At 38.9% G+C, this 24,890-nt stretch overlaps 1 protein-coding gene across 14 annotated transcripts in view; it reads right to left on the bottom strand.

Moving 5' to 3' along the window:
• The window catches only part of MAGI2 (membrane associated guanylate kinase, WW and PDZ domain containing 2), a 1,255,661-nt gene that overhangs the window by 1,104,522 nt on the left and 126,249 nt on the right, over positions 1-24,890 (bottom strand). Inside the window, exon 2 of one of the 14 annotated variants that reach the window (XM_070616993.1) lies at positions 4,333-4,534. The exons of the other annotated variants lie outside the window; for them this stretch is intronic. The gene's annotated coding sequence lies outside the window, so the exon portion shown is untranslated. The remainder of the gene's footprint in view (positions 1-4,332; positions 4,535-24,890) is intronic. 14 annotated transcript variants of the gene reach the window in all.

Genomic DNA, 24,890 nt, shown 5'->3' with positions numbered 1-24,890 from the left:
CCTGCTCTACCTGACCTCCCAGCTGCATCTTTGACTAGTGTCCATCACTCCTGCCTGCCTTACACCTCTTCTCTCTGGCTTGCTGTAAATTCGCTCCTACCTGGTTCTTCTTCACCTTCACCTCATCACTTTGATGCCACTCAGCTTCTTCTGCCTTACATACCAACCCTCCTCCACAGCCTTCTTTTTGGGATTGCTAAGCCATACACAACTTCAGCTGTCACCGAAACATTGAGAACACCTAAAACTAGTGCCCATCCACACCTCCATCATGAAATCAGACCTATATATTCAGCTACCAAAGCTTATTTTCACACACACTTAAAATAGCATTTATAAAATCACACACACACACACACACACACACCCCACTTCCTTCTGACCATCAGTAGGTTGAGGGAACATTTCTTTCTTCAAAAGAAAGCATGTAGTTGCTGGCCAAAGGGGTTATATTTTATTTGTCTAATTAAGTAAATTGAAGCAATTAAGAAAAAGCGAGCCATAAAAAATAAAACACTCCAGAAGTTGTTTTTTTTTTAATAGAATGAAATTCCTTTGGTGGAATTTGCGTCTATCTTAAAGTGAAATAATGGCCATCCTCTTGAATTCTGTAATTTCTGACTGTCGGTTTGACTACTATCAGTCGTGCTACCATCCAAGGAATGTGACCATAAATTCTGCACAAATAACCATACTTATCAAATCCTTACTCAGACCCAATATATCAGTCATGTGTTATAAACTGCAGAGTGAAGAAAACAAAAATGCCAGAGTATTTATGGACTCCATTGTAATATATATTAATTTTCAGACTTCTTTAGTACAATGCGTGCTTTTGCAAAGGAAAAAAAGGTCATTTTTCACATGAAGCTGAAAGAATAATTAAAGAAATTTGATGTTGTTTTTCTCTTTTTCCAGGAAGTTTTCCTTCCATCTTTAACTCCACTTGAGCCTCTCAGCTCAAACAGGCCACTGCTCGTGGGGTACACGCTCCCTGTACACAAGTGTGCTCAGCAGCACCCCCATTAAATCACGCCAATGTGCTTCTTTGATCGGGAATGCTGTTTGCAACCTGTGTTTGCCAATCTCAAATTTCCTCTGTCTGAACAGGCTCCCCAAAGCCAATTGTGAGTCTGCGGCTATTTCTCAGTGTCTTCAGTCAGTCTCTGATTTTTGAGGCTAAGTTCAGAACATCTATTCAGCCTTTGTCTGGGATTTGCTGAATTTGACCATCTCCCCTCAGTTTATACATAGTTAAGTTTGGGGTGGCTGCCACCATCTCTTCTTCACACACATCTTGTGAAGTTGACCAGAAGGGGAACACTAAAGCGTGTGGATGCTTGTGTGAATACAGTGTCATTGTAATGCGATCAACAGCCTTCAATTTCCATGGCACGACTATGTTTCAGACACTTGGTTTTCATGCTAATTGTCTTGCAGCACCCATTTCCCCTTCTCCTTTACTAACAGAATGTGGAACAACGTGCTCAGCTACAAGGCTCCCAGCCTTACCTGCACAGCTGGGCATGGTCATGTAACTAAGGCTGGCCAATGACATATAAGCAGAAGTGTGTACGTGCCCATGCAAAATTCTCCTTAAAAGGGAGGAGCTTGCACAGCCTTGAGTGTTGAAACAATAGTCGGAACACTAACCATCACCTTGACCCTTAAATTTGGAAAGCTCAAGCTGAGATGGCAAGGCAGAAAATATGAGCCACGATGACACTGTGGAATTGCTATGTTAGCCCTGGACGGCTGACCTATGAACTCCTTTTATGTGAGGGAGAAATAAACCTCTATCATATTTAAGCTATTTTTATCTTGTTTTTCTTGTTAAACGCAGGCAAACCTAAACCTAACGGGGGTTTACATACCATAGAGCATTTCCTGGAACCCAGAGGCGCCAAATTTTAAGCACATAGACATGATTGGCCCATGCTTCCCAGGAAGATTGACCATCACAATATTATCAAGACCTAAAATTTAGTTTCAAGTGCGATTTGTCAGGATCATATCTGCTTGTCTACTTTGCAGAGGGCAGGCCTGACTACTTGAGTACATCTTCAAATGTGTCGGTTAAGGAGCAGAATTGATTTTAGTTTTTTCTTCTTTTTTGCATGTTAGGAAACTCACAGGTAGGTCCTGGGCCTTCCTTGTGCAGACCGACATATGCTGAATGGGGATCAGATCAGGATTCCATGGCTGCCTGCAGAGAGTCTAACAGACCTGCCCTGCTGATTGTCTTAGGGAACAAACGAATGCTACTTTATAGAATATGATTTCCCACATGCACAAAAAAAGCCCTGATATATGAAGAACACGCACACATGAACATACACACAGTTGTTTTATTTTTCATAGAATAAGTGGAATCAAGCAGTATTTAGAAGATTCTAAAATTAAAGTCACAAAGAAAGCAATGTTTTAAAAAACCCATGCAATGTTATTTATCTCAGTTTCTAGGATCATAGTTTTTGACACAATCTTATATAGCATGACTATTTCTCCAATCCAGGCTTCATAGGTCTAACACATGAATTTTTTGTTGGTGGTGGTGGTGGTGAGCAAAACTGGCCCTAAGCTAACATCTGTTGCCAATCTCCCTTTTGCTTGAGGAAGATTGTCACTGAGCTAACATCTGCGCCAGTCTTCCTCAGTTTGTATGTGGGAGGCCGCCACAGCATGGCTTAAGGAGCAATGTGTAGGTCTACACGCAGTATTTGAACCCACAAACTCTGGGCCTCTAAAGCGGAGTGCACAACCTCAACCACTATGCCACTGGGCCCACCCCACTAACACACAAATTTTTAAAAGATGTTTTATAGTGTGTTGAAATTTGCAAATAGATTGCTTATGGCATCACTCTCTTACATTTGTTTATATGTACAGCCTTATAAATTTTCAGAAATTCTTACGAATTTTAAATAATCAAGTCCCTCAAATCAAGGACTTGATTATTCCTTCACGTTAAACAAAAACAATTCAGTTCACAGAACAGTAGTGGAGATAATGGCTGTTTTAAAACGGCAGCAATTTTTGCAAAGATCTCCAGGAAGCTGATTTGAGTGAGTTGCTCTGTTCATTCTCTATTTTTTACAATTTCAAATGTTGCAGGGCAAGCATTTGCAGTCATATATTGAGGACTCCTTACACTCCATAAAGTAAGAAGCTATGTAAATCAGAGCCAAAGTTCCTGGAGAATTCAGGTAATGAGTTACCATAAACCCACGGTCTTTTCAAAATTGAAAAAACCCACGAAGCAGGCTTTCCTGTGGCTTTCAAAGTTCTCACAACAAAAGCTGCTTTGAAACATGCTGAGAGAAGGACTGAAATATCACACACATAACCTGTTCAGAATTTCACACTGTGGGCAGATTACCAACTGCTGTGGGTGTATTTTCTAGGTGTCATTATCGAATCCTGACCATCAGAGGAACACAGTTTGGATAATGATATGCAATACTGTGGTAGTTTTTCCATTGCATTCCTAAAGCTGTTGATTTATTTGCAATAAGTGAGATGTTCTACACTCAATTAAACACTTAGTTCTGTTAATAAGCGAAAATGGATTTACATTTATAAAAACACATTTGAGTTTCACTCACCTTTCATTTCATAGCAAGAACTTAATTTCAGTGTTTGACCACCAGGGCACTGGCCATTAAAAGAAAATTATAGAAAGAAATGTGACGTGAATATATTAACATTCTTTTATATTAACATTATTTTATGCTTTGACATCATTTAATTTTCAATCTTTAGATGTAGCCATATATCCATATTCCTTAAAAATGAAAGATGAGGTTGTCTGATATTTAATAAAACTTGTTGATTCCCTCAAAAGTTCAGGCAACCACATTCCTGTTCCAGTGGAACTCACTGGAAAATACTATCTACTGATGAAAGACAAAATACGACAAACAGGCAGTCCTTCCATAACAGCACACCTTAAGTGAGAGAGAAATTTGTTTGCTCTCAATTAAGAGCCTGGATACCATGGTGATTATATAATAGGAACATGTACCAAATTAGCTAGAATGCTCATTAGTTCTCCTTTTTTGATGAATGTTGTTAGAGACGAGAAAAAGGTGATATAACTGAAAACTCACAGGCAAAGTATAACCCATAAAAGGGAACCCACAAGAAAATTACAATCTATAGAGAACTAATATTTACTGAATGCCTACTGTGTGCTAGCCCCTGGCCCAGACGATGACCTATGTTTCTCATTTAAATTATTATTTTTGGCAATCATACACCAAATTAACTGCATCAGCTGACACGCGCTTCAATTTCGTAGGTGGTTTGAAAGTGCTTACTTAGTTTACCCACCTGGCAGCCTTATTCCAGTCCAGCTCCTTGATCAGAGAGTAGTGGGACGACATTATGAATTTCCCAAATTGTGGAGATGAGAGCGTGAAGAAGTCTGTCGACGGGAGCTTGCGTACCTATTTCAGCTCACAGTCCTTTGGTGATTTATTTTCAATATCTTATCTTCCTCACCGTAGCACAAATAAGTGGCTGGTTCACATCACTGTCATTTAGAGAACAAAGACCTTTGGGATCTCTCAATCCACAGTTTTCTAATTTTGCAGATAATTAAACAAAGGCACAGGGAGACCTCAAAGATTACATAACTGTTAGTGGCAGAGACGGGAGCAATAACCATCTTCTATGCCTTCCCTCTTGTGAATGCGCTGACCTCCAACTGTCACCTAGAAATACTCCTCTGTTGACCTCAGATCTTCAGAGAGGCAGAGGAGCAGGAGTCAAGAGTCCAGACTCTGCAGCCGGAGTGTCTGGGCCCAAATCCTAGTATTGCCACTTATTAGCTGTGTGACCTGAGGCAAGTTACTCAGACTCCCTGTGCGGCCAGTATTCCATTTCACCTGGCACAGTACCAGTATCTACTTTAAGGGAGTTTTGTGTGGATTAAATGAAGTTATGTTCTTTTAACACTTAAAACTGTACTTGATGTGTTACCAATTAGTATTTTAAATGTTGTCTGCCTTCATTCACGTACACAACACAAAATTTGAGCTCCTCCTATGTACTAAGTATCAGGGATGCAAGGATGAAGAAAACAGTCACATCCTCCCACCCCACGATGAGCTTACAGTCAGATGGGAGGTAAAAATTAGCAATCAGAAACTCAGACAGGCTGATGTCTCATGAAAGGGAGGTAAAGAATCCTGCTAGAATATCTAGAAGAAGTAGTTAACCCAAATTTGGGACTTCAGGAGCAACTTCCTCCAGAAAGTGCCTAGAAGGGTGAGCAGCTTGGTGTGGGAGGCAGAGAGGAAAGCGGTCCAGTTCCGACAGGCAGTAGCGCCAAGGCTCGGCTGGAACCAACGTGGAGGCGGAGAGGCTGGCTGTGCAATGAGAGAGTGGAAAGAAAAGAGACAAGAGAGGGAAGCAGAGAACAGAACGAAGGTTATAGGCCACATTAAGGAGTTTAAAACAGGTGCCAGCCTGGTGGCTTAGTGGTTAAGTTCACACACTCTGCTTCAGCAGCATAGGTTTCGCTGGTTCAGATCCCGGGTGCAGACCTACACACTGTTCATCAAGCCATGCTGTGGCAGCCATCCCACATATAAAGTGGAGGACAATGGGTACAGATGTTAGCTTAGGGCCAGTCTTCCTCAGCAAAAAGAGGAGGACTGGTGGGGGATGTTAGCTCAGGGCTAATCTTCCTCAAACAAAAGAAAGAAAAAAGAGTTTAAAACATTCAGAAAGAAATGGGGAACCACTGAATGATTTTAGAAGGGAACTCATATGATTGGATTTGCATTTTAAGGAACTCCCTTTGGCTATAGGATAAAAACCTGGTTCAGATGGAATCAAGAGAACTCAGCAGCCCATCACTATAGTTTCAGGTGAGAGGTGATGATGATGGCAACAGCTTGAAGGTTGATGGGAGCCCTGCTTCTAAGGGAGCTGCGTGATGATCCCTGGAGAGGTCCCATGGGCTACTCTAAGCCTCCGTTGGTCAAGAGAACTCTGCTTAACACCAGTGATCAGTATCAAACAAGGGACAGGGTGTCTGGCCTCCCAGGGATTGTTTCTGGGAAGCCAGAGAAAAAGTGTCTGGAGTCAGATATCGTGAGATTAAATTCTGGCTCCACTGTTGGGGCAAATCCTTTTAGAGCAAAACATTATTTCTTCTTTAAATGTAGAAAACTGGGACAAAAGCACCTAGTTCATAGTGTTAAATGAGACCACATATACAAGTATCCTAATATCTGTGCCACGCATGCATTAATCATTCAATAAAATCTAGGTCTTACATTTACTGTTTCATTTTTTTTATAGGTTTCAGGAGGTCAAGTTTCAAAAGCAACAATCCACCTTTTTAAAGTCATTGAAAACCTTAGTATTTTCAAGTTACAAGTCTACCAGCTCTTCAGGGCATTAAAAAAAATGCTTTTTCAGTACACAAGGAAAGAATCAAAGGAAATGCCACTCTATATAATTCTTATAAAACAGGATAATTTGTATTTTTCAGCTCTTCACACACTATTCTATAGTAACTCCTTAAATAGCCCCTTGTAGCTAAGGGATAGCTTAGTGTCTAAGCTGAGACTCAAAGAATTAAATAGATTATTATTCCTATTTTCCCTTCCTGTTTACAAAACAAAGATATAACGTGTTGATCTTCAGCAACTTCAGGTGCTAACCAGCCTTTCTACCTCTAATAACCTTCAATACAATGCTGTACAGTCATCATTCTTGACCAGAGACGCTTCCACGACAGACCCAAGCACGTCGTGATCTGCCAGCCCCTGACCCTCAACCCCTACTGCCATACCATTCCTGAAACACACCATGTGTGCAATTATAACCCTCCCTTTGCTCATGCTCATGCCTGGAATGGCCTTCTTGAAAACCTCTCAAATTTCTATAGAAACTGTGTAGAGACAAGTGTTTATGGACTTATTTGGACCAAGAAACCAGCCCTACTTTTGTGAGTATTTCCAAAACCATAACTAACAACAGACTATTATTATAAACCCAATAGATGTGGCAGTCTCTGTGCTAAGCGTGAGGGATAGAGATCAAGAAGAGCTGGCTGTTACCTTCAAGGAGTCCACACTCTAGTGGAGGAAGCATATGCACAGAGATGCTTTAAATGCAGTGTGAAAAGCGCTGAATGCACCAAACATCGTGAAAAAACAAAGAAAATGTTATTAATTCTGCCTGGAGGGGGTAACAAAAGCCTCAAAGACAAAGCCAATTTTGGAACAGGCATTTCATTTTTTTAAATTTGCTTATGCGTGGGGGGTGGTGTGTGTATAAAGTGGGGACCCTCCAAATGTGTATTCACGGGGAAGGTACCATTCATTGAAAGGTGTTCGTTTCTCAAGGTCATTAAAAAGTCTGTATTTTAGAGAAAAAATTTTCTAGTGCTACCAGCAATACCGCTATTGTCATTTTTTTGAAAACTCCACAACAGAATAATTTATCACCATCGAGGGCTGGGGAGATGGGAGCTTCTCGCTTCAACTCATGGAGCATTTGACAATTTCCCCAAACTGTTATCGTCTCCCATTGTGAAATCACCCAAAATCATTACTGAAAAGGAAGCATAACTCCAAATGTTCAAGCACGCAGAAAACATTCACACAAACACACATGCACTTGGAAATCCGTTTTTAAAATGCTGGAATTCTCACTGCGTATAGAACTTTTACTGGGTACCGTGAAAGCAAGCTGTGCCTTTTCTTCAAAGAGGGTGAGCAAAGTATGCAGACCAAAAAGAACAAAGAAGGATGGATCTTACATTAATAAAGCATCGCTTCTAAATTTTTTTATATATCACTTGCATGGCGAGCCCGGAGGATTTTCAAATAACCATTATCATTGGTGTCAGAGTCATAAACCCAGCCTCTTAAGAAAAATTGGAAAATACAGACTACCACCGAAGGATGTATTTAACTTAGCTCACTTACACTATTATATTAATGGATTTTTATAAGAAAAAATAAGTAAATAAGCCTCTATTTCGAAGTAGTTAAACTTCATTAATTGCTACGTGCTATCTCATAATGGAAGAAAAATATTTTTAAGAAACCTACGAAAGGTATACTCCCATAAGAAGAAATTATGTCGTCGTACTAATGTGCCTTGCAAACTTTCTACTAAAAATATTTGTCGTCCAAAGCAAATTGAGTTCAGTGTCAGGGATACATTTTCAGACGTCATGCATCCTGTTTTTCTTTAATTACTAAAAATTACAGGGCAACCTGTAAAGCAAAAACTCCCTGGCATCTTAACACAACTAATAAGGAAATGGAGCAGCTGGGAATTTAGCCGCTGTGACAGACCATCGAAACCAGCACGGAGGCTCCCTCGCGCTGAGTCCTTACTCCAGCACGGTGGTGATGAGGAGCAGGATTTTCACAATTAAGGGAGCCCACCGTGCTTCCTCTCAGGCACCAAACTTCTGACGGAAGTGAAAAAAAAACATGTCTTCACTCTAAAACCACAATCCTGAGTTGAGAGTCTTTTCTCTTCACGTTGTCAGAAGTTTGAAGCAGATAAAACAAAACTGTGAGAGGAAGATCATTTGGCATGATATTAAGAAACACTGTAGACCCTTGGAGCCACGCTAGCTGGGTTTGAGTCCTGTCTGTCCTCTTCCCAGCTGAGTGACCTAGGGCAAAGGACCGACCAGCTGCAAGCCTCAGGGTTCCTGTCTGTACAATGGGAAAGTAAGAGTATCTACCTCAAAAGATAGTGGTGAGGACCAACACGTAGGCAGCGCCTACCCACGTGGTGAACACCATAAAAGGTTTTCTACTGTCATGATGAGTATTTAGTCAGAGATATGAGTGTGAGTAGCATACTCTTAGAAATATCTCTCTAGAAATATTTTCTTACGGTGTCTTTGTGAGAAATGCTTAATAGAATCAGAGAAGATGCTTGCTTATGAGAATGGACAGTGAGATTGTTCAAGAATTTATGGTACCCTCAGGACATACAGATTCCACTCAGACATCTATTTTCTCTTTTCTTTTTATCTGACAAAGGGAAACACTGACAGTTAAAGAATAAGTTATGACCTATCTAGGAACACTGGCAGTTATATGTATAGCGATGTAGAATAATGGCACAATTATGGTTACATGACAATACACAGCGAAACAATGACTGTCAGTTGCACTTGACGAGTTCTTAATCCTGGAGCGTCCACTCACAGTACCTAAGAAGATACTCCATGGTTGACGTCCCCCACATATGTGCATATGCACACACACACACACACACACTTTTTGCCACATACACTTTTCACATACGATTTGTAAAACACGGTCAAGAGAAAGAAATAATTTATAATCCAGAAAGATCCAGTGTTAATATGTGGTATATTTCCTTGCAATCATTTTTCTATGCCTATTTAGGGTTAGAAAAACGAAAAACAAAAGTTTTGATTTTTTTCTTTTTTCTTCTGAGGAAGATTTGTCCTGAGCTGACATCTGTGCCAATCTTCCTTACTTCGTAGGTGGGTTACCACCACAGCATGGCCGATAAATGGTGTAGATCTGTTCCCAGATCTGAACCCATGAACTCGGGCTGCCAAAGCATAGGGCACCAAACTCAGTCACCACACCACAGGGTTAGGCCCTGAATTTCGTTTTTAAACTAGTATCAAAAATATTTACCTGTATCATTAAATACCTTAAAAATTTAATTTCAATGATTAAATGGTATGAAATTTTAGAAATATACCATAATTTATGTAACTAACCCTCCTCTGAGACATTTAAACTACGTTTTCAATATTTTGATATTTAAACCAATACTAGGATGAATATAAATGTATAATTCCTGTGCGCATCTCTATTTAACTTTCTATAAACTGACTATATGGAAATAGTGGTTCAAAAAGTGTGAAGACGTTTTTAAGGCTCTTCATTGCAAACTGTCAAATTGTACTCCAGTAGCATTCTTGTCATCAGTGCATGAAAGCAGCTATTTTGGTACATATTTACTATCAGGAGCTATCACTATTTTAAGAAAATATTTGCTAATATGGTGGATAAGATATAGCTCCTACGTTATTAATAATCAAATGCAAACTAAAACAATAAAAGTGAATCCTCTTGTCCATAGGTTTCACGTAGTTTCAGTTTCCATAATTCAATTTCACTGGAATACCCTTGCCACGCTCGTCTTTCCTGTCACATTAAGGAAAGCCTTCCAGTCCAAAGACCCACGACTATCAGTGGCCCAGCCTTAGTCCCATCAATAATCAGAACCATTTTCCTCACTCTCTTTAGACCCATACAGAACCAATACAAACGGGAAAATCTTGATAGCTGCCCATGTTGTGCTAAGATTAGAAGAGAGAAAGAAGAATATATGTGAAATCAAAGACAAGATCAAAAGAAATACTTAATAAAGTTAGAGACACAGTAAGGACACTAAACAAAGTAACACCACATGCAAATCCAGCTCCACAGAAGCAAGATCACTCATTTTTCTTGTTGCAGGCAAATCTGCTTCATAATAACTGGTCTACAGATACTTAGTGAATGAATATTGAAATGGAAAGAAAACAGACAGCATAGGCTGCAAATGACTTTAGAACTGGTATGAATTTTCCACCAGAATTTAAAATTTTCTGTTTGAATAGAGACAGCTTAGTTCCTTTCTCTTTCTCAGTATCTCTCACACTTGAATCTTCCAAAACTCTAGCTAGGTTGGCATATAAATTTCTATCTGCTCATAATTATTTCTTCCTCCATAAACGGTAAAAGCAGAAGTCCAATCGGCTGTACCACTGGTTCTCAAGCTGTGGTTCACGGACCAGCACCATTAGCATCACCTAGGACATCGTAGAAATACAAATTCTTGCTCCCCACTCCAGATGTACTGAATCAGAAAGGCTGTGGGTATGGCCCAGCAATCTGTATTTCTAAAAAGTCCTCAAGATAATTCTAGTGCATGCTAAGGTTTCAGAACCAGTGACACAATCTAGGGCTATTCTACCTCCAATGTGTTTAACACACACACACGCACACACACACACACACAGGTTTAACCCATTATCTAGGATACCTCACTTACACAGAGGGTAGAGGTAAGAAACTCACAATTCTAGGATCACCGTTTCATCACTGTACAGATGGACATTCTCCACTTTAAAAAGGCAGCAATGCACTAAAAAAAAAAAACTCAATTCACAACACAGTTACATCACAGTGTTGACTTTTTCACCTTACAAAACAATTGTCTTTTTAACAGAAAAAAATTATAGCATTTCATTAAATAATTTGTTCTATTGCCTTAGAACATACTTAGAATTACAATTCTTTTGGCACTCGCCTTTTGCCAACACAGCTATTTAAAAAAGTTAAGTATAGTGTATAATACTGCCAAGGCAAAGCGAAATAATACAAAATATTACCACATCACTCTAATTACTAGTGTAATATTGAGTCCTCAAAATATTGTTTTGTCACTCAGTTTGTCTAGGAACCATCAGAAGGATTCCTTAGTCTGGTCACCATTGATCAGGATGGCCGGAAGATGCCATCAGTATTGTTCTGACTTCATAATGTGCACATTAGTAGCTACATATGAACTCAGCATCAGTTTCAGTACCTGCAAAATAATTAGGATAACATTAGTTTCTTGCTCTCTCTGGCAAAGCCATTTTTAGACCCTGTCAACCAAATCCTCCGGGCTCCATGGAGACCTGTGCTACATAAATACAAAGCATTATTTTTACATTATTGTGAAGATTGTTAAATGGAGGAGCAGGGTATTAAATATTAATAGCTTTCACACAGCGAAAGCCATTTACACCTTAGTTAACAGCATAGACCAAATTGAAAAACTGAGATACAAGATAATCTCTCTCTTAATATTTGTGAGTTCCCACCCATTCATTCTACAGGTGGACGTCTCCCATGTTAAAAAAAACCAAACTGATGCACGGACCTAAAGATGCCAAATTTGGGATTGATTACAAAAATACCAAAAGCTAATGAAACACCACCCTGATAGGGGGGATTCAGTGAATTACCTGAGGATAGTTTATATTAAAAGCTAGACCGTTGCCCAGATAAGAAGAGAGAAGCCAACTAAACTTGCCGTGAAGAATGACTGAGCGCTTCTTGCCTCACTGTAGCACATCAGCCACGAGGAAGCTGCGTCTCATTTCTGTTTAAATGTGGGAGGCACTGTTTTCTTCATTGATGTCAATCCCTCTGTGACTTTCGTACACGGTGGTCGGTAGATGTTACGTGGATGGGCGTTGAGTCAAGATTTTAGACCACACTCTTTGCTGACCAACTGTATTGTTTTGGGTGAACTACTTGACTTCTTTTAGTCTCAGCTTCTAATACACGAAGAGGGAATTATATTTGCTTCAAAAGATTAGTGTGAACTTTCAATTATATGCAGTATACATAATGACACTAATTAAATATAAAATATAATTTTTAGCAGACTATCTGGTGCATAGCATAGGTGCAACAAAGACCGCTATTATTAACAAATCCTGTCAGCTCACTTTGACTATCTTATTTGATGCTGTTCTTTAGATTTTCCTTCATGCCAATTTACTCTGAGGTGAATATGGTATTAATTGATACTTTATTTTTCAGTTACACAGAGTATTGGTTCTCCTGTAAAGGAACACGCCTCACCCAAACGGGGGTGTGGCAGTAGGTTACAAGATTTGAGTGTGTGTATTTGTGTCTGAGGGCATTTCAAAACATAAGTTAATTCCACTTTTTAGAAGGTACCATCTCTTCCCCTTGCCAGCTTTTGGTAGAGAAAACTGAGAGCTACAGCATTCAAGGCTTTGAATCCAAAGAAAGTCATTTACATGGCCCAGTGTATTGTTAATGATTCCACACAATACAAAGTTTCACCAATTAAATAAATAATTTTAAATCTATATGTATTTTTATGCATTCTATGCATTATCTGCAGGAAAATTGAAAACCACAGACTCTAGAAATATTTAGAAATTTGAGTTGAAATGATAATAGGAGCACTTGTACATATCACATTTAACTAAATACCAATGTACAAATTTGGGGATATATAGTTACACGGAAATAATATGTATTAACTTACTTTATATAGATTACTTCCCAAGCATTGACTTTTACATAACAATAACATGTTAAGAGTTTATTAATGAACCAGAAAGACCAGAATGTTTGCCTCAAAATATTCATAAACGTAACACAAGTATACTTAAGAAAATTATAGAAGTGTAATTATTGGTGTCTCAATGTTTGAGTCATGGAATTGTAGATTCTACCATCTGGAAGGTAACCTATAGTTGCCTAGTCTCATATCTAGAAAGGCACTTTTCCTTTTTTTTTTCTTTTGGTGAGGAAGGTGGTCCCTGAGCTAACGTCTGCACCAATCTTCCTCTATTTTGTATGTGGGACACTACCACAGCGTGGCTTGATGAGCGGTGTGTAAGTGCACACCCAGATCTGAACCTGCAAACTCTAGGCTGCCACAGTGGAGACCACGAACTTAACCACTACCCCACCGGCCAGCCCCCAAAGGCACCTTTCTCTATAGTCCTCTCCTGGAAAGCGGTCATCAAGTAATAAAAATGGGCATCACCTTAGAGACTTGTATATGTTCCAGTGGTCGCATTAAGCCCTTAGCATGTGGTATGTCCTTTAATCCTCACACGCATCCCACGAGGTAGGTACTCTTCCCATTCCCACTGAGGCTCAGAGATTCAGTTGCATGATCAGAGCGACAAGGGCTGATTCATTCTCGCACAAACAGTTTGGGTGATGGAGAGCTCACCACTGCAGGAGGTAAGGCTTCAGTTCTCGTAAATGTGGTCTTCCCGAAACTGAGGTACCATCCAGCACTCCATCACCTTCACTGCTGGGTGTTTTGACCTCTGGAGTTATACAACAAACCTAACTAATTCCTTTCTCCATGATATCCCTTCAAACACTAAAACACTAAATAAGTAGATATCATGTTCTACTTGCGTCTTCAGGCAGACCACTCTCAATTTCCTTAGCAGATCTACAGCACTTGATTTCCAGGCCATTCACTACCCTGCCCTTTTCTAAATCAACTCCAGACTTTTTTTTTTTTTTAAGATTTTATTTTTTTCCTTTTTCTCCCCAAAGCCCCCCAGTACATAGTTGTATATTCTTCGTTGTGGGTCCTTCTAGTTGTGGCATGTGGGACGCTGCCTCAGCGTGGTCTGATGAGCAGTGCCATGTCCGCGCCCAGGATTCGAACCAACGAAACACTGGGCCGCCTGCAGCGGAGTGCACGAACTTAACCACTCGGCCATGCAGTCAGCCCCTGGACTCCAGACTTTTAATGATCCTCTTAAATGTAAAGTCAAGAGTAATCACAGGATCCTGGGTAGTACAGCTGACATCAGAAGTACCAGATCCTTTCCTTCAAACAAGACATTTCAGGTAATGCAATAAATCACTACTTTTGGGGAGTCATAAGTCACAAAACCAATTTGTATTGTGCCTGCAGTCAACAATTCTAGTATTTTATTTATGTATTAACTCTCGATAAGTCCTAAGTCCCTTCTCTTACATTTAAGCAGTTACCTTTTTTAACCTAAATTTGGATTTTATATTCATCACTTTCAAATCTCTCCTTTTTGGGTCAACTCATTCATTGCCCCTTTAGAATTCTAGCTGTATGTAATAAACATAGGGATTACCTATCTTTCTCAGTGTTTGATACACATAAATATGAAAACCTTGCTGATCATATCCCCATACAAATATTTAAGTTGAAAAAGGTAACAGTGTTGACTAGCACAAGCCCACAAACAGATCTGAGATTTATCACTATTGCTCTCACCCAGCCACAGGACTGCCCACTTCCCCTCACTTCCTATCCATCTACTATCCATTTACTTTAGAAACAGTTTAATCACATCTTCATTCAGCATGCATTTTTTTCAATAAATGACATCAAATGACCTTCTAAACTCCATACATAGTATATCTATCGCATTCCCCTTATCCACCAGCCCACCAATCCATCTTAAAGCATTTGGATTTATTCTTAGTGACTATTTTCCAACTTATTAAGTAACTGCTTAAGAAGCGTTTCAATTTTGGTTTTTTTTTTTGAGGATGATTAGCCCTGATCTAACGTCTGCTGCCAATCCTCCTCTTTTTGCTGAGGAAGACTGGCCCTGAGCTAACATTCGTGCTGATCTTCCTCTACTTTATATGTGGGACACCTGCCACAGCATGGCTTGCCAAGCGGTGCCATGTCCACACCGGGGATCAGAACCAGCAAACCCCGGACTGCCAAGAAGTGGAACGTGTGAACTTAACCGCTGCACTACGGGGCTGGACCCAGGGTTTAGAATTTTGTTGGGTATTGAAGTGAAGCTTTGAAACCCGCTGCATTTTTTTCTTTAATTTTGGACATTGGGACTGGTGTTTTAGAACTACACAGGGCTAAGAGCATGGGCTTGAAGTTGGAACATACATGCATTTAAATCGTGGCTAATCACTTATGGCTGTCTCAACTTAGACCCAATATTTAACCTTTCAAGCTTCAGTTTCCTTCTCTGTAAATGGCAACACTAATAGCATATACCCTGGGGCTGGCCTGGTGGTGCAGTGGTTAAGTTCGCACATTCTGCTTCTTGGCGGCCCAGGTTTCGCCGGCCCAGATCCCGGGTACGGACATGGCACCACTTGGCATGCCATGCTGTGGTAGGCGTCCCACATATAAAGTAGAGAACGATGGGCATGGATGTTAGCTCAGGGTCAGTCTTCCTCAGTGAAAATAGGAGGATCGGCAGCAGTTACATAGCAGTTACAAATAAAGTAGAGGAAGATGGGCATGGATGTTAGCTCATGGCCAGTCTTCCTCAGCAAAAAGAGGAGGATTGGCAGCAGTTAGCTCAGGGCTAATCTTCCTCAAAAAAAAAAAAAAGAAAGAAAAGAAAAAAATAGCATATACCCTCAAAGAGTAGTCATGAAAACTAAATGTCATAAATTAAAATACTTAGCACAATATCCTGCTCAATACAGTATTAGCAAATGTTCTTTAAATAAATCTGCCACTTCTTTCAATTTCTTGAATTAAAATTTATGTGGACCTAGAGATCCAGACTCATTTAACATTGCAAAGTCTTCACCTAGTATCTTCATAGTCCCTTAGATCATGATTTCTTCAAGCACTGTAGTGGCCTATGATTTATTCCTTTTTGTTCCCTTTCCTTAATGAAAATTTTCCATTTATTATGATAAATCTTCCTAACATGTCTTTTAAAATCTTATCTTTTTAGACCTCTGTTATATTTTTTCCCAATAACTTGCATCATAACCATTTCTTTGGAGATATCACTCATATTTCTGATGCCAGATTCACTTTACTGTCTCTGGTCATGAATCATATCATCTATATGTCTCCCAAAACTATAAAATCTCCTTTATAAGCTCTTAAGTATTGATATGACCATACTCAGTATATTTTTGGGAAGAAGATAAATTTTAAGATAATCTATATTTTTCCTCAATTAATATTAATGCTTCTACCAGAAGCTACTCATAAATCAGAATTAAGCCCCAAGTATCCAGTACCCATTAATGGTTAGGAGTACTGGTTCTGCAGCTCTGCTTCCTAGGACCAAAGCCCTTCTCACTCAATTACTAGCTGTTTGACCCCAGAAAGCTACTTTAGCTCCGTGAGCCTCAGTTTCCTCATCTATAAAATGAAAAGAGTTGTACCCACCTCACAAAGCCATTGTGAAAATCAAGTAAGTTAATTCTTTTATCTTGCAAAGCAATGGTCAATAAATAGCAGCCGTTACTTATTATTTCTGACATAGATTTCAAACCATCAAGTCAGGGCATAACACATAGGGAGCTTTGTCTTAGCAGAGCTGAAAGACCATTTCCAATAGATTGAAATCCCCATGAGCACGCTTATCATTGCCTGACGGTTATAGAAAAGGCTGAATAAGTATTCATCAAAAATATTAGTGCATACTTGACCAGAGGACCTTTTCATCCCTATTCTGTACTACATCTCACTGAGCTGTGTGTTCATCAAGCAACATCAACGCCGTCCCCTTGACCAGCCATATCCCATTCATCTCTTCTTTTATGTTAATGACACACTACGCTACACATAGCTTCCAAGCCCAGAGATTTCCATGCAGGCGTATCTTCTTCTGTGCAGAGGGACAGGTACACTTCTCTGCACACTTTACTCCTTTTGGACAAATTGAATTCTGATCTATCTTCTGTTTAGACCAAAGAGCCTTTCCTTGGGGGCTTATATAGCTTGACTCCGAAACCACAGTTAGGTCATAAAACAAGATGCATTATTGCCCTATCTGTGTCTCCACTTACATATTAGTCAGGTTGGTGTCTCAAACTACAAAATCCACATCCATGAAACTATGCTACCAAGAATGTTTGTTTTGTTTGTTTGACTTATACACAAACTTCTGGATCCTACTAGTCTCTCAAGCTTCAGCATCTCTTCTTTAAAGAGAACTTTAAAATATTTTTACAATTATAATTTTTATTCTGCTTTTTAAGCAGTTCATTGGGAATTTTATCAATATTTGCAAGTTCCCCCTATTTGCCACCCCTGTGCCATGCTCAGGAGGCTCCAGATCATGCAAATCATCCTGTGTAAGCCTAGTTACAGTGCAGGACTTGAAGGATTGTCTTCAGAACTCAGTGTCTCAAGGGAACGGATCGATTGAGCCTTTCCCACATCATAAACTCGACTGAATCTGTGCTCGGAATTCTGCTTTTCCTAACTTTATGGAAATGAAGAAAAGACCTTTTATTCTTCCAAGTGGGACTGTCTTTTCTTCCTTTTCAAAAAACTGGGACTGCAAGTAGAATTTAGGATCATTGAAATGTCTTCTGTTCTAAATGAGAAATTTTTAAAAGAAAAGTGCATTTGGGAATCATGGAATGTATGTACAGATTATTAAATAATGAATATTATTTCACTGAGTTAATAAACAAGAGTCTTAAAACATGATACTCAAATCCAATTGATTATTGATGTAGGCATAAAGATGCTTTTATTGAATGCTTAATTAATTTATTAACCAAAGTCATTTTCAGAACATTTTCACTTGATATAAAAACATAAAAGACAATGAAGTTAAAATACACCAACATCAATTAATTATAAACAATTATAACACTAACAGCTCAAGTGGGAGAAAATAGTTGTTTTTTTAAAAAAAGATAGCAGTAAGCCAAACTGCTCTTCTAAGAATTTTAAAGTGATCAACTTTATTATTTTTTTAATTTAAATACTTTTCTAGTATCATCTGAGTGGTAATTTTTTCCCTCTTGGGGTAGGAAACTTTTTGCTTCCAAAAGAAATTCAATTACTTAGAGTTAAAGATGATAATATATTATGAGTGAATAATAAAACAGACCTGCCATCCAATTACTCATCCATTACCCATTCATTTCATCCATACATGAGACAGTAAACATTGCTGAGAGTCAGCTATGACACTGGACAGAGGTAAGGACTTAAAGTTCAGAGACCTGGACTTGCATTGTGGTTCTGCCACTTACTTCTTACGTAACTTAGTGCTCCACAGCCTCACCCACAAAACAGAGCTAATAGTACCAACCTCACTGGAGTGTGAATATTACATAAGATAACGGACATCCAAGTGTCTAGCACAAACTTCTATAGTGATAAATGTCAGCAGACATGGTTAAGAATCACAAAATAGAGAGATGATCATTTTGGTCCCAACAGGCTGGAAAATCTCATTTTGAATTTTAACTATGTTTAATTTAGGACTGTTTTATGTACTATTTCTCACAATTTCTTACAAACAATAAGGCTTTCCAATGCAATTTTTAGTGCTGTCAAATGATACACTAATTTACATCATAGTTGGCATTATGAACTTCTTTTGTATCTCCTCAAACATTTAGGTCATTGTTAGGTATCCTGAGATGTTCCATAAATTCTATAAAATATCCAGGAAATATATAAAAATCAACATAAAATGCAAGATTGGAGTTTGAAATGAATGGTCACGAAAATCTGAAAAGGGAGAAGAACTTTAAATTCTTTGTTGGGACCTATATGTCTTTGGCTAGTTTCTTAATTGTGGAGACTTTGTACTTTGGTTGTTTGCATGAGAAAAATGACCCCAGATATTGAGGTACAATTTAAAGGAGAGACAAAAAGAAGAAAAATTAAAAGGAACAGTATGAAAAATAGACATGTTAATGTTCTGATAGAGAAAGCTACTCTCTCAAAGCAGCTCCATGAATCTTTGGCCAACTTTGAGCTCCATTCATCTCTCCCAGCCTGGGACTGAAGATTTCTAAGACAAGGACTCCACAACTAAGGAAGTCTAGAGTGAGTTAATTTAAGATTTGAGACATTTCCAGATGGAGACATAGCTGTTTGCATTTCATTCTATAAGGTAGGTCTGAATCTTACACTGCAAACTGTTGCACGAACAAGAATTTATCAGCAGATCACAGAGCAGAAAATCCAATGGTTTCGTTGGAAACAAATCTCAGGATGGCTCCAGAGACCGACAAGAGTGGCCTAGGAATATATGATCTTCTTCAATTCTCGTACACAATATGAACCGCAAGCTGTAACCTGGGCAGGGAGACCTCAGGGGTGAGGCAATAAAGGGTAGGGTAAATGTTCCCCTCAATTAATTCTTCCCGACTACTCACACTCTGTGAGAGATTTGTCGAGGTTAGAATTAGAGACTGGCCTCAAGGACTGGTGAATTTCCCCCTCCCGACTCCAGTTCTTCAGATGCCCTGTTTTTAGGTTTTGTCCCAGTGTAAGAGAGAGTACCACGCTAAAATCAGAGAGGAACTCTTGCTGACTTTGTGCCGTGATAAACTTTGAGGACAGTGTAGCCTAACTTGAGCCACTGGCCAGACCAAGGTGAATATGTTCACCTGTGTGCCCAGGTAGGGCTACACTGGCTGTGAAAATGTCGAGAGAGTTCCATGCCAGGTGATAAATAGATACGGCCCCGAGCCATCCCAGTCCTCCTCGCGATCTCTCTCCACGATTCGGTCACCACGAAGTAACATCTGGTCCTGCAGGAGGCCTTGATGGTGCACCTGCATCAGTTGTTAAACAATATGAATATCCCTCTGGGCCAGGCCATCAGGTGCCCCTCTAATAAATTGCACCTATGTCTGCCCAGGGAGTCCAGTTTCTGTTTTAAAGAACTATGGAGTCCTTTTGGAAAGAATAATACTGCATTACAACCTCTGCCTCCAGCCATATTACTCTCGAAATCTGAAAGAGTTTAGCTGAAAAGCTTCAACACAGGAGATTTAAGAATGACAACTACACGATGCTTCCATCAAAGACCTGTAACTGGGAAACCGTAATCATGACACAGTCTGGATTAAAAACTGATTAAATTCTAATACCCCATCCATCTTTATCAGATTATTCTTGAAAGTATAATTCAATTATACATGTATGACATGTATGATTACAAACAATGTTCATGGGCTGCTTTGAGAACATCCAAATGTAGTCAGAAAGGAGTGGTTTTAAAATATTAAGAAAAAGTCTAAGAGTTAACATGCACACTGAAACTTCTCAAGCATAAGGGATCCATTTCTTGGTTTACATCGCTGAGCTATCAACTGACGTATCATCTCTGTAAAAGAACAACAGAAATATGAAGGTCATTTTTAATTTGGGGGGCAGGTCCCCTCCAATCCAGGCAGTTACTCTGAAGATTTTACAAAACTGACAACACGAATCACTCTCTTAACCAAATGGAAAGATATATGATGATTCTTGGATAGTTTCTTTGTATCAGAGCAGAGGCGTTAGGCTGTGTTTTCAACCTGCATTTTGCTCCTTGGCACAGTGCTTGAGGGAACCCCAGTAACCATGGTTCATGTATAGAAAAGAAAAAAATGCCTGCTGTGATCAGTGGCATTTTGGATATAGTTAGGGAACTCTCAAGGTCAAGAAGAGAAAAGAAACCTCAGCAAATGTACAGTATAAACACTGAAGCAATGGAAGAAATTATCGAGGAAAGGCCAAATACACGTGCTAACATAAAAACTGCAAAAAGTGTACAACCACCACAAAACTTAACATCACAAAAATAGTACGAAATATAGGAAACAGATAAAGGGAAAACCCAAAATACATCCTAAGATAACTATATTATCTTAAGGATGCCACCACATCCTTAGTGGACAAAGGATGAGCAAATCTTTTTGACAAATTTGAAAATGCAGAATCATGATATATAAATACACTTTAAAAGAAGAACTACACAAAATACTAATTTAAAAGGAAATAATATTTTTTAGCTATTAAGTTAGAAATAAAGAAAAAAATTAGCTAAAATCTATTGAGGATTTTGGTAACTAGGCACACTACTTTCATAAACTGTTTAAAAATGTAAAACGTTCAGTAGTTTATAAATCAGTCAGGCATATATATCTCCTTAGTCTATTTTTCCTTAACACTCTTCACTTTCTCTTCTGCAACCCTCTATTTAAGTATAATTAACTAAAGCAGTGTCTGTCTTTTCTTCCAAACTGTCAATATCTCTTATTCCAGGACCACCTTGTTTCAGCACTCAGCATAGAGTAGACATCCAAATATATTATGATTAAATGAATAAGTTTCCACATCATTCTACCAATATTCCCATTCTTAGGAAATCAACTCAATAATTCAGAAGAGCAAAAAAGCTTGTATTATAATAATAGCTAACAGTTATTGAGTATTTACAATGTGTTGGTTTACATGGCTATCTCCTTTAATTCTGAGGACAGATCTATGAGAAAGATATCCTTTTGTATCCATTTAGGACATGGGTAAACTGAGGCTCAGGGGTTAAATAACATGCCCAAAGTCGCATAGCTTTTAACAGCTTTGCCAAGATTTGAGGCTTAATCTGCCCCAATTCAAAGTCCACATTCTCAAAACCAGAATATTGTATAGCGCTGTAAAATCTCCATGGGAAGAGTTACTTATAAAGGCAAAAGCTGACTAACAATGTGGGATTAGTTAAATATTGTCATAATTTACATAGTTTATGGAATGACCAATCTGAAAGTAAAAACAAATAATGTACGAAAAGGAAGAAAAAAATTCCAAGTATTTCACTTATAATGTATGTCCTCACAAAACAGAAGAATGGAGAAATTTTAAATAGTGTGTTAAGATGAAAGAGTTCATGGTATATTTGCTTTTTATGCTAACGGTGGCTTTTAATAATTAAATCTGAAATTCAAAAAAAAATCTATTTTTCCCTGTATTGAAAACTAAATGGATGAAAAAAAACTCAGTGAACTAAATGGATTTTTGGTATTTAAAACGTTTATCAGAGAAAAATATTATTAGAAAAAAACCATAAAAGTTTTTGAATTTACAGAATTTTCAAGCCATCTTTATACCTTAAAAGATGTGTGAAATCGAGAGCATTTTACATTGTGCATTCTGCTGTGAAATTCATTGTGAATTCTGTAGAAGAGCAATAACAAATTGGAGCATATGAGACTGCTGCATCTGCCCTGCAGGTACAGAGCACCACATTAAGCATTTTGAGCACACTCCTATACACGTCCGGGATTTCACTTCACATGAAGATGAAACTGCAAAGAGAAACAGCTACTGCCTAAATCAGCAGTGTAGAAGGAGATGCACTCACATTTGAACGAAGTAATCCAGGGAGTTAGTTCAAATTTGACATCAGGATTATATCAGCCTTTCTTGATACATTTAAAGTGATGACTTTAATCGGTAATGCTTGATGAACATTTACCTTGGGTACCTCTTCGATCACCTCTTGAAAGACCACAACAGTGAAAATCTGCCAGGCATGAGTGCTCTCTGCTCTCCAAATTGAACCACAGTGTCCACAGAGAAAACCACGTAGGACAATGCTCGCTCATAAAGCATGTTCTAGTCTCTGGCTAAAAGATGGAATACAGGACTCGGTGCTGCCTCTCTGCCACATGGGTAATTGAATGCTTAATTGCGATGTGGTGTGTGCCCACTAGTCAGACATCCCGCTGTGCTCACTTCAGCATCACCACCATGCTGAGCTGCATGCAAGAGAGAGAAGCTAGCGACCCGGGAACATCCTCCCATCTATTTTTAGGACAAGTGATGGCTGAGCTGCAATGGACAGGAAACTTCCCTTTGCAATAGTGTCCACCTGCAGGCTTGACATGTGGGTAAGTGTTCTCTAGTGTTAGTCATTTTAAAATAGAAAGTAAAAACCTTTTGGATTCATAATGATTAATTATCCCCCTTGACAACCAACAGCTGCAGCAGTAGAATGTCTGAGTTTTGGGGGCGGCGGGGATAAGGCAGGGGCTATTCAGTTGTTGCTGCTCTCCATAGGGTTTCAAGAAGCTGAGAGCCCAGTGCTGATGGTGAAGTTGCTTCTCCCTCTTCTAGTCTAGTGTGTGGTCTAAAAACAAACCAACTAACCTCTACTTTTAGCAGGTGTTGCTGATGTGAGTGATCTGGGGACCAGATTTTGAGCACTGCCACTCTTGCCCTTCAGAATAAATCAGAGAGAGGGCTTAGATGGACCATGAAGGCTGTCTTAGCAGTCTTCTTTCTATCAGCTCATTCAGTAACCCCTGCTGTTCTGACCAGCAAGACCAACAGTAGAGACTCTGACGTAAGTCCAAAGAACTTTGTAAACCTGGATCTTTTATCTGGGGACTAAGAACCAACAGGGTCTCTTAGGATGAGCTTCAGGGTCTCTGCGCAATTATTGGCAAAACGCAACATATGCATTTCCTGGAGAATGGTCCGATCATTCTCATCAGATTCTCAGCAGTGTTTGGGGCCCCAAATATATTGTATCCCATGTTAGATGTTGTAATACGTTTTTACTTCCTTGAGATCAAAGAGCCAGGACCTCTCCCGCAATTGGACTTAAGTGATGAGAGAGTCTTGTAGTTGCTTCTTGAGCACAGCGACTTGTCCATCAACCCATGGAGGTACTTCCACTTCTTACGAAGGGACAGTGCTTTCTTGACTGTTCAGAAGCTTTCAGAGCCAAGCAAGAGACACTCTGATGCTACAACCACTCAAGTGTGTATTGGCCAGAAAACAGTCAATAGACATTGTACTATTTATTATTTTCTTTAGGTTTATAGCCTTCAACCTAACCATGATTCCACACAGTATACTAAATTTTCTCAAAAGTAAGTACAGTCATGCGTCCCTTAACAATGGGGATATGCTCTAAGAAATTCATTTTTAGGCAATTTTGTTGTGCAAACATCATAGAGTGTACTTACACAAACCTGGATGCTATAGCCTACTGTGCACCTGGGCTGTATGGTACTAATCTTATGGGACCACCATTGTACGTGCGGTCCATCGTTGACCAAAAGGTTGATATACAGCACATGACTCTACAGGGAAGAGCAGTGATATTTTATAGCTACATTTTGACATAAATTATCTTGAGTATCTCTTCAGGAGAAAAAAATTTTATGTTCACCTCACTATTTTGTTTTGTTAAAGGACTACTCAATTTTTCATAAGCACAATTTTTATAATCAAGGCTGTCATTCTAAGTTATTCAGCATTTTTAATTTTAAGCTATTTAGAAACTGCTTTTAAATAACGTTTATGAATATCTTTGCACTTAAGTTATATAACCAAGTTATAATTCTGTTACTTAACTTTTCAGCTTTAAAGGATATCCTTTGACTCCACACAATTAGAGATGAGGCGATCAGTAAATATTGTACCTGTCGTATTCTATATATGGTAGCTGCATGTTTAGTTTCATAAGAAAGTGCCAAAATACCGTCCCTTTTACTCTCCCAATATTTATTTGTATATTTCTAAGTTGTCATAATAAATGCTTACCACCAGTCATTTTGCAAACTTTTCTCTGTCAT

This window comes from Equus przewalskii, chromosome 4 (assembly GCF_037783145.1).
Source record: "Equus przewalskii isolate Varuska chromosome 4, EquPr2, whole genome shotgun sequence".
Taxonomy (NCBI): Eukaryota; Metazoa; Chordata; class Mammalia; order Perissodactyla; family Equidae; genus Equus; species Equus przewalskii.
This window is presented reverse-complemented; position numbering and strand designations above follow the sequence as displayed.